Source organism: Enoplosus armatus, chromosome 10 (assembly GCF_043641665.1).
Source record: "Enoplosus armatus isolate fEnoArm2 chromosome 10, fEnoArm2.hap1, whole genome shotgun sequence".
Classification (NCBI taxonomy): domain Eukaryota; kingdom Metazoa; phylum Chordata; class Actinopteri; order Centrarchiformes; family Enoplosidae; genus Enoplosus; species Enoplosus armatus.
The window spans coordinates 20964736-20979537 of record NC_092189.1 but is presented as its reverse complement, the minus strand read 5'-3'; positions in this window follow the sequence as shown (position 1 = coordinate 20979537).

Below are 14802 nucleotides of genomic sequence, written 5' to 3'. Positions count from 1 at the left end.
CACAATATTGGCTGAGTGGTTAATTTGGTTTGTGTAATAAGGTGAACCGTTTTCTATGGCGCTCACACACTCGGTGTGTTCATTGGACCGAGTTCAAGTCCTCGTTTGAAGCTTTTTTTCTCCAAATTATCGAAACACAAAAAGGCGCGACAGGAATTCTGGTGCATCAATTAAATTTAGCAGATGAGTGTTTGATGTTTGAGTTTGTTCGTGTTTCAGTGATTGATCTGTACTGTGAAATATCACTATAATATCTCTATAATATCTCTATAATACTCCTATACTAATCCTATAGGGACCGAGTGTGTCTCTGAGTTTATATCGGTGTTTTCTGTATTCTCATTTTGGACCCTGGATATTATAAACACAAGCTATTAAATGTTATTATAGGATTATTATAGATCTTTGCTTTGCCTTTTTTTTCTCCAATTGATTTGATTTGATTCTTCACGATATTGATCTTATTTTTCATCTCAATTAGGGAAGGCTGGAGAAATATGAAACAAACCTTTTATTTGCCGAAATCGGGACAACAGAGATTGAAGAAAAATAAAGAGGTCTTCTGAACCACATACAGGTCAGCGGTCAGGTCACTGCTGTAAAATTACATTTTAAAATCCGTTTTCTTTTTCGAAAAGGTCATGTCAGTGTAAATCATCTCAGTTTAAGATTTTCAAACATTCAGATACGCACGTCAGTAGCTCCAGACTGTGAGGATATTCGATGTTGGCGCCAAATTTACATTAAAAAAGCTGCAGTTTGGTGAAATATTAATGCGTAAAAAAGGGACATTTTCAGATTGAATATGGCACCAAACGCTGTTATAAATTAAACATTTCGTCCGTGCAGCTCCCATATTATCTGTTCAAATAAAGAAGACCCGCTCGCATTCGCCATCAATTATTTTTCTCCACAATTGCTGACGTGTTGCAGTGTGTTTCTCCTTTTCTTCCGTGTGTACATTGTCTTTTAGTTAATTCTTTCTTGACACAACCCGGTGCCTATTATGTAAATGTTTTCTTTTTTTATTTTCCCCTTTTCTACACACGAGCTGGGACCCAAAAGTTGTACCAAATGGTTAATTTGATTATTGAAACCAAAGAGCCAAATGGTTCACCGTCCTCCCTCCACGCGTCTGGCAGCGAGAAAAGAAACCATCTCTGGGAATTAATCTAATAACGCTCAAAGAAACGAGAAGTCTTTTCTGATATTTCGCCGAGGCAAATACAATTATAGCTTTTAGCCATCGGTTTCTTTCACTGAGGCCGCTCTTTATTCCTGCGGTCTATAGTCCCTCCACCAGAGTCCACCAGCTATTGAAACGCCTCCTCTTTTATAGTTTCAACATCTTTTAATTCTTTCAGCTGGTCCGGGTGGACGAGAAGCTGCAGTTTGATATTTTGATGTGAGAATAAATCGGAAAGGCGGGACTCTGAGTTAATTTAATGGGGGGTTTTTTGTTTTTGTTTTTTGCAAGATGTAAAATGTGCAGACAGTTTATGTCCTGCACGCGGGGGGCTGGGGTGGGGGGGGGGCTGGGGGCTGCAGGTTGCCGTCTCCAAACAACAGCCGTGCAAACAGTGATTTACAGTAACATAATGATCCTTTAATTCAAGTAAAGCGGTAGTTAATTTGTAATTATGTGGCAAATAAAGGGCTTCAACCATATGCCTTCACTTAAATAAATCAGGAAAATGCGATGTGTGTGAGACCCTAAATTCCCCTGGCAAGTGCCGGACAATAGCCGGGATATGGGAGGAACTCCTCTCCATTTAGTGCGCACTATCGTTGCTCAGCAATATAGGAATGCGGGTCGACAGGAGGGACAAAAAGAGGAACAAAATGTCATTGTCTCTGGATGGATTGGATGGATCCACTCCCCCGAAAGAAGGCAAAGAAACAGAGGAGGATAAAGAGAGAGGGAGAGCGCGATGGGAGGGTCCCGCTGTCACATTTCACCTACAATGTCTCACTCCTCCGCCCGAGGAAATCCTACGCTTATCAAAACGGTTATTAATAAGGCCGCGTGTTGCAGGGGAGGGGCTCGAGAGCAGATAAAAAAAATCATTTTGGGGATGCTCTCGTGGCAATTTAGTCTGATGTCTCAATTTGACAGCATGGATAAAGGCGAGGGTCGCGCTTTCACCTGCAGAATGCGTGAAAACATGTGAGATATCAGAGGGTGAAAGTGACTTTACTACGATTATAATTCAATTATTTTCCAAAACAATTAGAATATTCTGCAATAAATCATAATCCGTTTTTATATTTAGTTGTTTCTCTAAGCTCCCTTGATTTTAAGATGTGAAACGTAAGAAAACATATTCACACAAGAGAGGGGAGAAAAAACATCAGACATGAGTGAAAGGTGTTCCAGGCCGGTGCGTAAAAGCGCATCGCGTTTCCAAGCGCACAGATGGAAAGTGACATCTGGAGAAGAGGCTAAATTCAATTAGAAGCTGGTGTCTTCTCTCACAGTGTCTGCGGGGAAAAAACGTGCAACACAAAAGACTTCGGTGTGTCAGCCTGCTGCGTGCAGCCTCATGTCGTTGTTGTTGTTATTAGACGTTTTGTTCTGACGTATTTTCACCTGATGCGTCTTTATTCTATTTTTGGCGCAAATGTGACGTTGTGCGCCTTGGTGATGGTGATAGGCAGGGATGCAGAGGGGGACTAACCTACCTGATCTCATTTTATCCAGAAATAGACATTATGCTTCTTTATAGCCTTTTAAATAAATTCTAAAATAACAATATGTGGGGTCAAACATCTCACCGATATGAAACAAACCTTATAAACCTTATCCATCTCTTATTTGGCCTGTATGGAAACCGAATGATTAACTCGCAGATTCTACACGAGGAAAAAGGGAAACATTTTATTCTCGTGTACTTCAGACTCTTCAGTGTGTGATATCTGCCTCCGATCTCCCATTAACTCGTCTCGTTGTTTTCCAGATGCTGCAGCCAGCTCCTGCAGAGCACGGCTCGTCTCTCCTGGCCTCTCCGGCCCCTCTGAGCCTTTATCTGCTGCTTCCCAAGTGACCAAGAGACCAGCCAGTGGATTAACATAAAAATCTTATTCCGGGGGATAAGATTAGGAAACATATTACCCTCAAACGCGGCCTTGGCACGGGCGAGAGCCAGGCAAGGAATCAATTACTAAATTACTCCAACCTCTAAGTCGACATTAACGCAGAGAAATGCCATCGACCGGCTCTGAAATAAGATTTCGCAAAGATGTGATCATTAAATCTCTTGCCAGTGTTCAAGAATTTGATTCATAAAATCGTCTGAAATGAGATGGAATTAAATTCTTATCGGAGCTCTTGTCATCGTTTCATCCCGCGCTGTTTAACGTTGGTCAATGGCCTTCATGAGATTTTCCCTGTAAATAAACTTAGTAATTGAATCCGCCTCTCCGCGACACGTTGTTTGGTTATTATTCATTTATTGCAGCCATGCAGGCGGACGGATGGAGCGTGCGGGCCCGGGTCTGTCCGGGATGCTCTCTGTTTTAATGTGCTTTAATCCGCAGACACCAAACCAACGTTGTGATTTTAGACGCAGTTGAGCTGCAACATGCTTTGAGGAGGGGGGGGGGGGGTCACTATCTGAAACATCATCTGTCAATTTTTTTCTTTTCTGGCCTCCTGCATTTCACCCCCAGTGAGGTCAAGGCATATTTTATTTAGCATAGTCTACTGGCATTGCCCCCCCTCACCACCCCCACATTAGCAATTGACAATTATTAGCCTCAGCCTCATAAATCAGCTGCGTGACCCGTTATTATTGTTGAATTGAATAGCTGTTGGGGAAGTGAGGGTCAGTGTCATTAACTTGCCCCCCCCCCTCTCCACACCCACCCCTCCTCTACCCCACACCACCCTCGGGCCCCCTGAAGGCATTTGGCCCTCTATACAAGGACCTGCTGGCTAATAATGCCGTGCGGTCGGCCTAAAAGCTTAATCACACATGCATTAAGCGGCAGACAGCGGCCTTTTGTGCGCACGTAGGTTTACTGGAATTAAGCGATTAATGGTCATCTGAGCGGCAGGCGACAAGGCGGCGCATCGAGAATGATGGAGCGGTTTTTAATGTCAGAAAAAAAAAGGAGAAAGAGGGAGAGAGAGATCGGCCAGTAGGAGCGGAGGCGTCAGGGTGAAAGGAAGGGAGGAGGGAGGACGGAGGAGTGGGCAGCAATTACAGTAGGCCGTGTCTCCCAATCCATCATAACACGTCAAGGTCATGGTGAATTATATTGATTATTATACAACGCATTGTAATGTTTATTACACCCCCCTGCCCCGACATTATAATATGCAAAAGATACCACATGTAAACACCTGCTATCAATTTCTAAAGCTGCTAATTTGACTCGCCTCGTGCATTCCCCCCCCCCCTCATCTCATATTCTTTTGATGTGTTTTGACTAAACACGTGGCCTCGGTTGTACATTACACTCCGCATTTGGCCTCCAGCCGCCATCTGCATAAACCATCAGGCAGCTCACGTGAATTATTATTATTTCCATATAGTCAAAAGAGTCCCGACGAGGGCCCCCCCCCCCCCCCCCCCCCCCCCCATATTCATAACACGCGCAACAGGATACTCTGCCCAATATTGTTTCAAATGGAGCCATCATTAATCAATAACTGAACACATCCTTAATTGAGAAATTGGGCTTCTGTGTTTTCATGAATAATGTGATGATGTAACAAAAACGTGGGGGGGGGGGGCGGGTACAGGTGTGTCGCCTTTGTTCCACCTGCTCTTTAAAGCTCCTGCACACTCACACAGGTGTTTACAGTCGTGTTGACCTCTTCTCAGGAGGATTTCACTTCCTGTTAGTTTGTTGAACCTGATATCAGGATTATCCCAATTTAAACCTGAGCAGAGGTCTAATCAATTATAACCGAACACACCTGTGTGGGTGCACTTCAACTACATGCACACAGCAACAACACAACTTATAAAAAGCTTAATTTGTCAATGTCGCCTTCATTTTCCCGTATTTTGCACGTTTAGGTGACAGGACCCTTTGATAAACTCCTAAATCATGAATGTAAAGATGGACTCAGGAACATGAGCAACATTTAGGATTTGACTTTGTTCGATGAAGCAGCAGTTTAGGTTGGCTGTTCTGTACTTATTCCATTTTAAAGGTGTGCTAATGTGTAAAAGTGAAATGTGTAATCTGCATGTGTGTCCAGTTTCTTTCAGATGACATGTTTTGAAACTGACTTACTTGCTTGTCAGTTTTATGAATCCTAATGTATTAATACATATAAAAAAAAGAGGATATTTGGATAGACATACTTTTTATGTTTTGCAGCTACAGCTACTTTACATTATCCGGGCACGAACGTGACTTACTTGAAAGAAGTATCTCACTCTCTTCATCTCACAGGTTACCCTTCTTGGACCGTGGACACCAATGTCTTATTGTTAAGACTGTTGACATGACCAATAGAACTAAATCCAAATATTGCTTTAATATTTAGAGCTGTTATACTATTTATTACACTATTTGTGCAGAGCATGACTTTACTCGGTGTCTTATTTTAAAAAGAAATCACATGAAAACCAGAATAAAAAAGTACTAAAATTAAAATGATGAGCTGATTTTCTGGCTCATCGCACTGTTTGTTGCTTAAGAAAAAAAAAAGTGCTCGACAACAGCCAATAATGTCAATAATCAACAGGTTTACATGAGAGCGGGTCTTGATTTCCTGTTTGTTTATCAGGAGTTCATCATGAACCACATCCATGATCTTAATATCATCATCATCATCTTCACCAACAGAAACCTCAGATTAGTAAACTGTGTATTGACCAGGAGGAAGTTAACTTTCATGTACACTTTGTCACAATTGCTCTTCCTCAGAAAAGCCATCCAAATTGATGGCAGAGGGTGATTTATGTTGCCATGACCACCGTCCAATGGCAACGCCTGTTGATCAATCAAACCTAATTTGATTGGATGGAATCCTTAAAGAACAGCCAGATGGGAGCCATCGGAGTCAGTCTGTCCACAGCAAGCTCTGATTCACTTCCTGTTCCCAGAAGGCCGCTCTCTGGGCTCTGAAGGATGGTGCTGCACCACAGAGCTGGAAGAGATAGATTCGGTATTCAGGCTGAAATCAATATGTGAGGATGGTGAGTTGGCTGGTACACAAAATGGATGTCCTGCAGTGTTTTATTAAGTCGTCAGAAAAAGAAAACCGACATGATGCTTGTTAGAGGATGTTAACATAAGTTTTAGCAGCAGTGGTGCTGGATTTCTCCAGAATAGGGATGAGGCAATGAATGTTTCTCTTATTGTCATCAAATCCCACGCAAAGACCAAAAACAACCATATATAGCTTATCCCTCTGTGCTCTAGAGCGCCATTATTGTCCAAATACTGTCAATAAACACATCAGTGAGCCATGATGTTCCTTCATTACATGAACCACTGTATTTATTTTGAGCTGATCCTGCAGACATCGTCCTGCTGCTGTATTGAACAGAGTCCCCAACAAATGCACTGTTAACTCTTGTTTGGGTGTCATTAGCTAAAAACTACAGTTCCCCGCAGTTTTATTTATTTAAAGTATGTATTTGTAGCCTGTTTTTAAAGATTTAAGTCTTCAGTAGGAACCAATGGGCTTGTGGCTGAGAGAATAAGACCAGTCGTATCCTTTTAAACATGACTTTCAGCAGCATATTTAAACACTGAAATAGCAAATGAAGCAATGGAAACATAATTATACAAGAATAAGGGCCAGGTCGTGCTAGAAAAGAATTACAGAAAGTTCAAACCCTGCTTACTTTCTCACCTCCGTACACCTGGACAATTGCTGAGTGAAGCGATTGTGAATGTCGGATTGGGTGGTTTCAGAGCCTCCCAGATTCTGACGTTGCAAAAAGTTGCAATACCGCAGTGTTAAATTACTCTGTTACAAGTAAAAGACCTGCATTCAAAATGGTCCAAAGTGGTGGACCGACCAGCTATAGCCGTCCCCTGGACCAAGTCACCAGCGTGGCTAAAAGTCTCCGGCAGCCGTCTTAGTTTTTCTGTGGCAGGTGACTGAGCTTCTGTTCTATGCCTTCTATTTCTACGCTGTGTATCGCTCATCCTCTGCCTCCCCTGTTGAAGCTTGACATGACAAATAGCTGGATCTGCACTTTTCTGCATCAAAACCAACATGCCCCTCATCATCGCTGGGTGCAAATTTGATCAGAACACACCCAGAATCCCCCAGCTGCACGATGATGAATTGGCATATTAGGAGTGATGTTTATGCATCAGGCCAGCACTCTCTGGGCAAATGACAGTAAATTGCTTCCCAGACAAATCTCTAGTCTGTGATTCCACTGACTGGGGATGGATTGAACCTTCTTCGTGGACCCCATGGGTTCCAGAAACACAAAAAGAGCAAATAATGACCTCAGGCGGCTGAGATTTGCAGATACTTTTCTGTGAAATTAGTAATTCTCTCATTTGGCAAATTCAGGTAAAGATGGAGGTAAAGCTACACTGAAAACCACCACCTTTTATCTACAAAGTATTGTGTTCAGAGGTTTTTTATGTATTTTGGTATTTGATAAAAATGAATTTGACACCAAACAAATCTAAATACACAGAAGCACAAGAATATTGATTTGTCCTTAAATGACTGTATGTTTACCTTATTTAAATGCACTTAAGTTCAAATGTAATGTCCCGTTGATGGAGTGAGCTTGTGAAGTCAGGAGCTGAACTTGGCTGTTCATATAGCTTTTATATGAATTAACGTCGGTGTAAGCTGGCCTAGCTCAGCCTGGTCCAGGTCCAGATTGAAGCCACAGAATGAAAACCAATAGCCCTGGGCTGATATAGAGTAACAGTGAGAAGACGGAGGGAACCGTAAGAAGAGCAATAAAGCTAATGTGATCAAAGAAAATGGCTTTCTGAATAGAGGTGGGATGAAAGCCTGAAATCTGGGTTTGCAGGCCCTGGCTGAGGTGACAGCATGATGAAGTTTCTATTGGATTTCCTGAGAGTAGAGGCAAAGTAGCCCTAAAGCACTACCACTCACGTGTTGGATATGAAATTGATAGGCAATATGTGTTCGTTGTAGGTGGGCCTCTATATAAATAACATCGCAGAGTCGAGAAAATGTGACATATACGCTAACTGTATCTATGAATGGTTAGCTGTAGCAAGTTGTTCTGATATAACAGAAGTACAATGCAATTAGTAGTAATTGTAGTTTAAGCAAGTTAGCAGTGGTAGCTAGTATTAGCATAAAGGGTATAAACTACCCCTGTTGTTTCTAATATGTTAAAATATGTACAGCTAGTATGTGGACATGCTACTCAGTCAAAACAACGACAAAAATGTAAATAATTCTGTGGCAAAACGGCTACAAAGCCGCCATAGATGACAGTAACATTTTATATATATATATATATATATATATATATATATATATATATGGTAGAAGCTGTAGGAGCTACACACTCTTTGTTTGTATCTGCTTTCTTTTGTTAGCAAACCATTGTTCCTGTCCTGTGAAAATCATTCATATCAAACTAAAAAGCTAAAAAGACTTCAGCTTTTTAACTAACCCAGTAGGTTAAATTGTTTATTTTAGCTTAGAGGTAGGAGAATTTTCCCAACCCATGCTAACATTTAGCTTCTTAGCATGTTAGCATGCTATGTTACCAATTACTCCAAACTACAACTGAGGCTGAAGGCATTCAGTCATTAGTTGAAGAGGTATTTTCTTATTAAAGGAATACTTTGGTATTTTGTGGAGCTGAGAAGATCAGTTCTTCTCGCGTGTCTCTTCACCATTAACATAAAAACTGGAGGCAGAGGAATCGGCTAGCCTGGCTCTCTCCAAAGTTTCAAAATCAGCCCATCAGCCTGTCTAAAGCTGACTAACATGTTGTATCTCGTTTGTTAATCCGTACACAAGCGGTAATGTAAGAACGATAATTTGTGTTTTCATGGGGAGTTACATGCTGTAACTGTTAGCTTGCGCAGACACTTCCTGGAGTCTTGTTGTCACAGTGAGGTTGCCAGGCAACCAGCAGAGACGCTGTTAGGCATATAAATAAACTGGTCGTCGAGAAATCGTTCCCTTTAAGATGACAATTTGTCATTTTTACATATATTTTAGATACACTGTGTTTTAACTGGTGAGTTTTAGAACCAGGCTTTATGCTAAGCTAAGCTAATTGCCTCCCAGCTCCAGCACAGACATGAGAGTTGTATCAATCTTCTCAGTAGCCCTTTTAATGTGATGTTTAGTGGACATTTGGAAGATCATTCTTTCAGACTTTTTTGGGGAATTTTCTATGTACATATCTTTCACTGAATACCTCTTGACTCTGGTTTGGATGCTTAACAATCAATACAATAAACTGGTAAGGCAACAGCCATCATCATTTGTTATCTACAGGGCATCTATAGTATTTATTGGGCAACACCTGGGGTGTGTTTGAGGTCCTGTTTAGCTTCTATTCAAAAGCAATCACAAAATGCTCACCAGTTTGCTACCAGCATTTGTCCGCCCTCTCCTTCCCCTGGCTGTGTTTGCAGGTTTGCATCTGAATCAGGGGGCTGGCGGGGGCCCGAGCGCTCGGCCACGTGGACCAGATTGATGTCATTGTCTCGGCACACTGACCTTTGCTGTAATACCCACGGCAGACATCACAAACTCTCACATCAATTTAGTCCAATTGGATGTGGCATGTCTTGGGTAACTCAATTTGTGGAGAAATGCACCTGTCTCTGCCTTCCCTCCCTATAGATTTACTCGAGGGGAGGGGTGAGGAGGAGGAGGAGGTATTGCAGGGAAGAGAAAGGGAGAACAAGGAGGAGGGGGGGGGGGGGGGGGGGGGGCTTTGGAGTGGAGTTGCTGCTGATCCACTACCCTCCCCCCTCCTCCTCACCCCCAAAAACACTCACCCACATGCATATAAACACCATACACCAACTTCTCCCTCTTCTCTTTCTCTCAGCTCTTTTCCCTTCGGCCATACTTTGCAGATGTAGCTCTTCTGCAGCAGCAGCACACACCCTGAACACTGTGTGTGTGTGTGTGTGTGTGTGTTTTCCAAGGTCTGGGCAGAGCGTCTGGGAGGAGCAGAAGGAGAGCCATTAGCCCGGCGGTAATCAGATTAGAGCGACGTTAAAGGGGGATGTGAATTTAAACAGCCAGCAGAGAGAAGAAGCAAAAGTTGGAGGTGTTATTAAGGTTGTTCATTACTCATATGCTCTCAGTATGTGTGTGTGTGTGTGTGTGTGTGTGTGTGTGTGTGTGTAGCATATGTTGAAGTATGGAGTGCAAGGTCACTGTCGTATGCAGCATATGTGTGCTCTGTGTGGCTGATACAGTACATGGGATTTATGTAGCTGTACAGTATGTATGCATTCATGACAGCCTGTTGGTTTAAGTGTGGCTACATGTGTTCTTGAGTGTGTGTGTGTGTGTTTGTTTTATGCAAAGCAGGCGAGCTGTCAGAGATGAATAATACGTGTTGGGATCTGAGCATTAGATAATGAGCAGCATGCTGTGAGGTGAGGCGTAAGCCCTCCATCTGCACTGATACTGTTTACTTGTAACCACACATAAACACACACGTTTGTTGCGCTATCCTTGTGAGGACCGCTGTTCGTTCTTTCACGAACACTCATCTGAAACCAAAACCCCAAGTTAAAGCTTCTCTATGGAGCGTTTTAGCCTCGTTTAGCTGAATGGTTTGGCTTTACGGCACATTTACTGTACAGTTCAGTCTCTCATCAACCTTGTTTCAAGTAGCAGCTGTTTTCAACAGAAAAGCTCTGACAAACACATTGTATGCTTCCTGCCCAGCACCACATGGTGGACATATAAAGCTAGCAGCTAGCTGGTGAACATAGTGGAGCATTTAGCAGCTAAAGAGCCAGATGTTTCTCTCAGGAGTTGGTGGAGACTAAAACAGAGGTGCTGCTGGACGTGTAAACAGACAATTACTTGCTTCAGTATCCCGAATAATTACTTCCATATTGGAAAATGTTCAGTTCACCTTATTAACCACAACCCCAATCTTTCCCTGACATTAACCAAGTATATTAGTTGCCTAATCATAACTATACCTTAACCATAGTTTGCCTTAATCACACTCCCTTCAACCATTAAGTAGTTGCCATGGGCAGATATACAGTAGCTGAAGAATTTTAGAAAGTTAGGCATTGGAAGTAAAAAGCAAACATAACTGAAGGTTATCCGGGGTTTTGCAGAATCATCCAACATCACCATTGGTTGGTTTGCTAAAACGTTACCCAGAACAGCTTCATAAGGCCGTAATGTGACGAAGCAAATGGTCTGTCAGCTTGTTGATTGTCACAGCTTTAACCCTAAACTCAAGTCCTAAACATAAGTGTCAAGTTCCACCGAAGTCTCCTTTTGTTAGGATACTTTTCATCTTTCTTTTCTTATGAGGGCACTTGGACACAGACAAACACGTATTTCATAAAGGCATTGTTCCCACCCTGCAAGAGAAGGTATTCATGTATACAATGTACATTCTAGTAAAATACTGTGTAAGACCTTTAAAGCCTCACGCGCGTGAGTGGACACGCACGGATGTTGAGATAACATTTGCAGGCCTTATGGATTTTCCCAGCAGTGGTATTGACAGGCGAGTCAATAAGCCAGCAGGGTAAAGACGAACCTAACCTTACTATTCACTTAACATTGACTCGAGTGGAATCTCCTGGACGGCACGGTGAAAAGGCCACCGCAAGTCAAAACACCAAAATGTTAGCGACGTCCATGTGGTGACTGTCACCACATGTAGCGTTTAAAAAGTGTCATCTGCTTTTTGTTTATGTCCGTTAATGTAAAATATAATTTGAGTGGGAATATTTCCAGAATGGGTGGAACCAGATAGGATTACAAAATATAATATTTTCTTTAATTTGAATGTTTTTTGGTGCCTTATTCTACATTTTGAGCTCCACACAAGAATCAAACCCCTCTAGATTTTTGATATATTCTGATCCAATAAGCAGTTTGTACTATTTAAGGAAACACAGCCAATGTTTTGTCTTGATGATGATATAACCAAGTGATAACACACAATGAGACGTCCTGATGTCCTCTGTGGAGGAAATAGAGGCTTTCACTCCATTTCGTTTATTTTAATGTCCATCATTATTCGTTTCTATGTCCAGGGTTTAGTTGTTTTTTCTTTTTCTTTTTTATGGTCATTATTATTGGTGCAAAAAGAATATGAACACTGAATAGTGACTTCACAGATACAACAATGATAGAAACAGAAATAAAACAGACAGGACAGACAAAGAAAAACGTAGAACTTAATATAAAATGTATGTACATAAAACCAAACAGGGATGGAAGTAAAGTCATAATAATTGACTGAACGAGGGAGATATTTTGAACACAGCTGCAGTGCTGCCTGTTGCCATGGTAACTTGTAGTTTAATACTGTATACCTGAAACGCAGATTTAAAATGGTGGTTCAAGAACTGTTGACCAGAGTTGTGTCTGAAGTGTTGTGTTGCACAGTTTTAAGAGACACCTTCCAGCCAATCAGAAACAAGAATCCTTTTCACTCTGGGGGGCTTTGTTGTCACCAGGTGATATATGAATACGAATCCTGAGTCGTCCTTCTCAAGAGTGTGTTTGTTATCACTGACGAGAGTTTGAAAAGTCTTCAGTGGTGACATTAGAGGGTCGCGGTGAAGGGTAGACACTCCTGCAGTCCCAGGGTGGGGCAGAAGATCGACCTTGATGCTGATTTGGCTGAAGGACAGTTACAGTGGATTCCAGTAAGGACGCATTTTCACTGCAGAATAAAGCATCAAAATGTCCGTTGAAGTTTCTCAAACCACTCTCTGAACTTCTGTCATCTGCGGTTTCCCTCCTCGAAGCTCTGAAACTCCAGCAGAAGTAGCGTAATTAGCCATATTTTGGCAATTAGACAAATGTTTTGAAACTGAGCATACAGATGGAACGATGATGTGAGTTTCAGTGGACATTTGATATCATTTCTCCAAAGTGAAAACAGATCACAATTTAAATCCACTCAAACTAAATTTAACACAAACTGCTTTTTACATCAGTGAGTCAACTACAACTTTTTACAGTCACATTTCAAGCCCACAGAGGGGTAACTGCTTAATACTTGAAAAACCTTGAAAGTCAAGGGGCATCCTGGGAAATGTAGAAATTCACCAGCTGAGAATTAGAGCCATGGAAATTACAACACTTCATTTGCTAAAATGTGACGGAGAATTACTTATGAAACACCTGAACAGGTTGCACACACACACACAGTCACATAATCTCACATACAAACATGTCTTTTTGCCTCTTCTTCGCAGCCAAAGGTCCAGTCGGTGACCTATTATAGCCAGGCTGCAGAGAGTGACCCCCACTGCCCCCTCACAACACCACCACCCGTCCCTTTGCCCTGCTCCCCACCCGAATGCTGAGGCATCACTGCTCCTGAGCACACAGTCCTGTAGCACCCCCTGACCCCGCGCTGTTCCCCATTATAGAGCAGTCAGAAAGCTTTTAGGGGCTCCGGTAACGCTGAAAGATTGATGGCGCAAAATGGGGTGGAGGAGGGGGGAAGAGCAGGTGGTTAAGAAGAGAATGTCCTGCTTAATGGGTTGCCAGGAATGTAATTCAATAATTATGAAAAGTGACTCAGGAGAGCTGGATGGATGGACGGATGGCTGGATGGCCGCTGAGGGAAGCGGAGAGGCTGCCGGCCCTCTGCACATGCCTGAGCATCCTCATCCTCCTCATCCTCCTCATCCTCCTGAGCCTCCTGGCAGGGCAGAAACAGGTGTACTGATTTCTCTTTCAATCATTCAACCTTGATTTGAAAGGAGCACAAATAGCTATGATTTAAACCCCACCTCTGTTTGACTGAAACCAAATATTTATGGGAGGAGCTCTTTTTGGCGGCCATTTATTTTTCCCACGTTTTGATGCTTAGCTACTTGGACAAGCGCCTGTTTTCGTTTTAATGTTACAAGAGAAAAGGCTTTTAGGATGAGGGCTGAGGTTATATCTCAGGTAATATCTAGGCTAACATTAGCCTAAACTGATATATTAGCATCCAGGAGCAGCTTTCACACAGTGGATGTCTTAGTCATGAACAGTACTTTTATAAACCTGCAATCCATTCATTTGTCAAAACAATGTAGTTAGCTTATGATATGCTAACTGTTGGCCTTTGAAGTAGTAACGCTCAGTTACTAATGTAGGTAAGGTAGTTAGCTGGACATGCTAACATTTGCAGCTAATATTATAGGTTGCTAAGCTATGAAAATGACAATCACTGTTCAGTTGAGGGGTCAGTTATAAAGTCCGTTATATCCTATTTTATTCAAAAAAAAACAATCATATCTAAGGAAATGACCATTTGGAAGCCTTTAAAAACCCACCAGGTGTAATTTGTCTGTGTTTATAAAACATCATCAGATTGAGGTCATGTCATGGGAATTTGAACAGTGAGAGAGAAGTCAAAATCCAAAAAACAAATGGACACATTATCTGACTTTTGTAATTAAATCTCCAAAATATAGAAAATTCAGACTATTAAACTGGTGTCACTTTCTAAAATTACTTTTTTCATCTCAGTCAGTTTGGTTTATTATTTTGAGTTTAGGCGTCTCAGGGGGAAACAGACACCCTAACAGCCAGTCAAACGGAAAAACCTTCAAACCTGAAAAGAAACCAGCAAGCAGTGCAGTTGCTTGTGTAATTGTAGATAAATGTATGTATATTTCTACTCTTATTTTCCATTT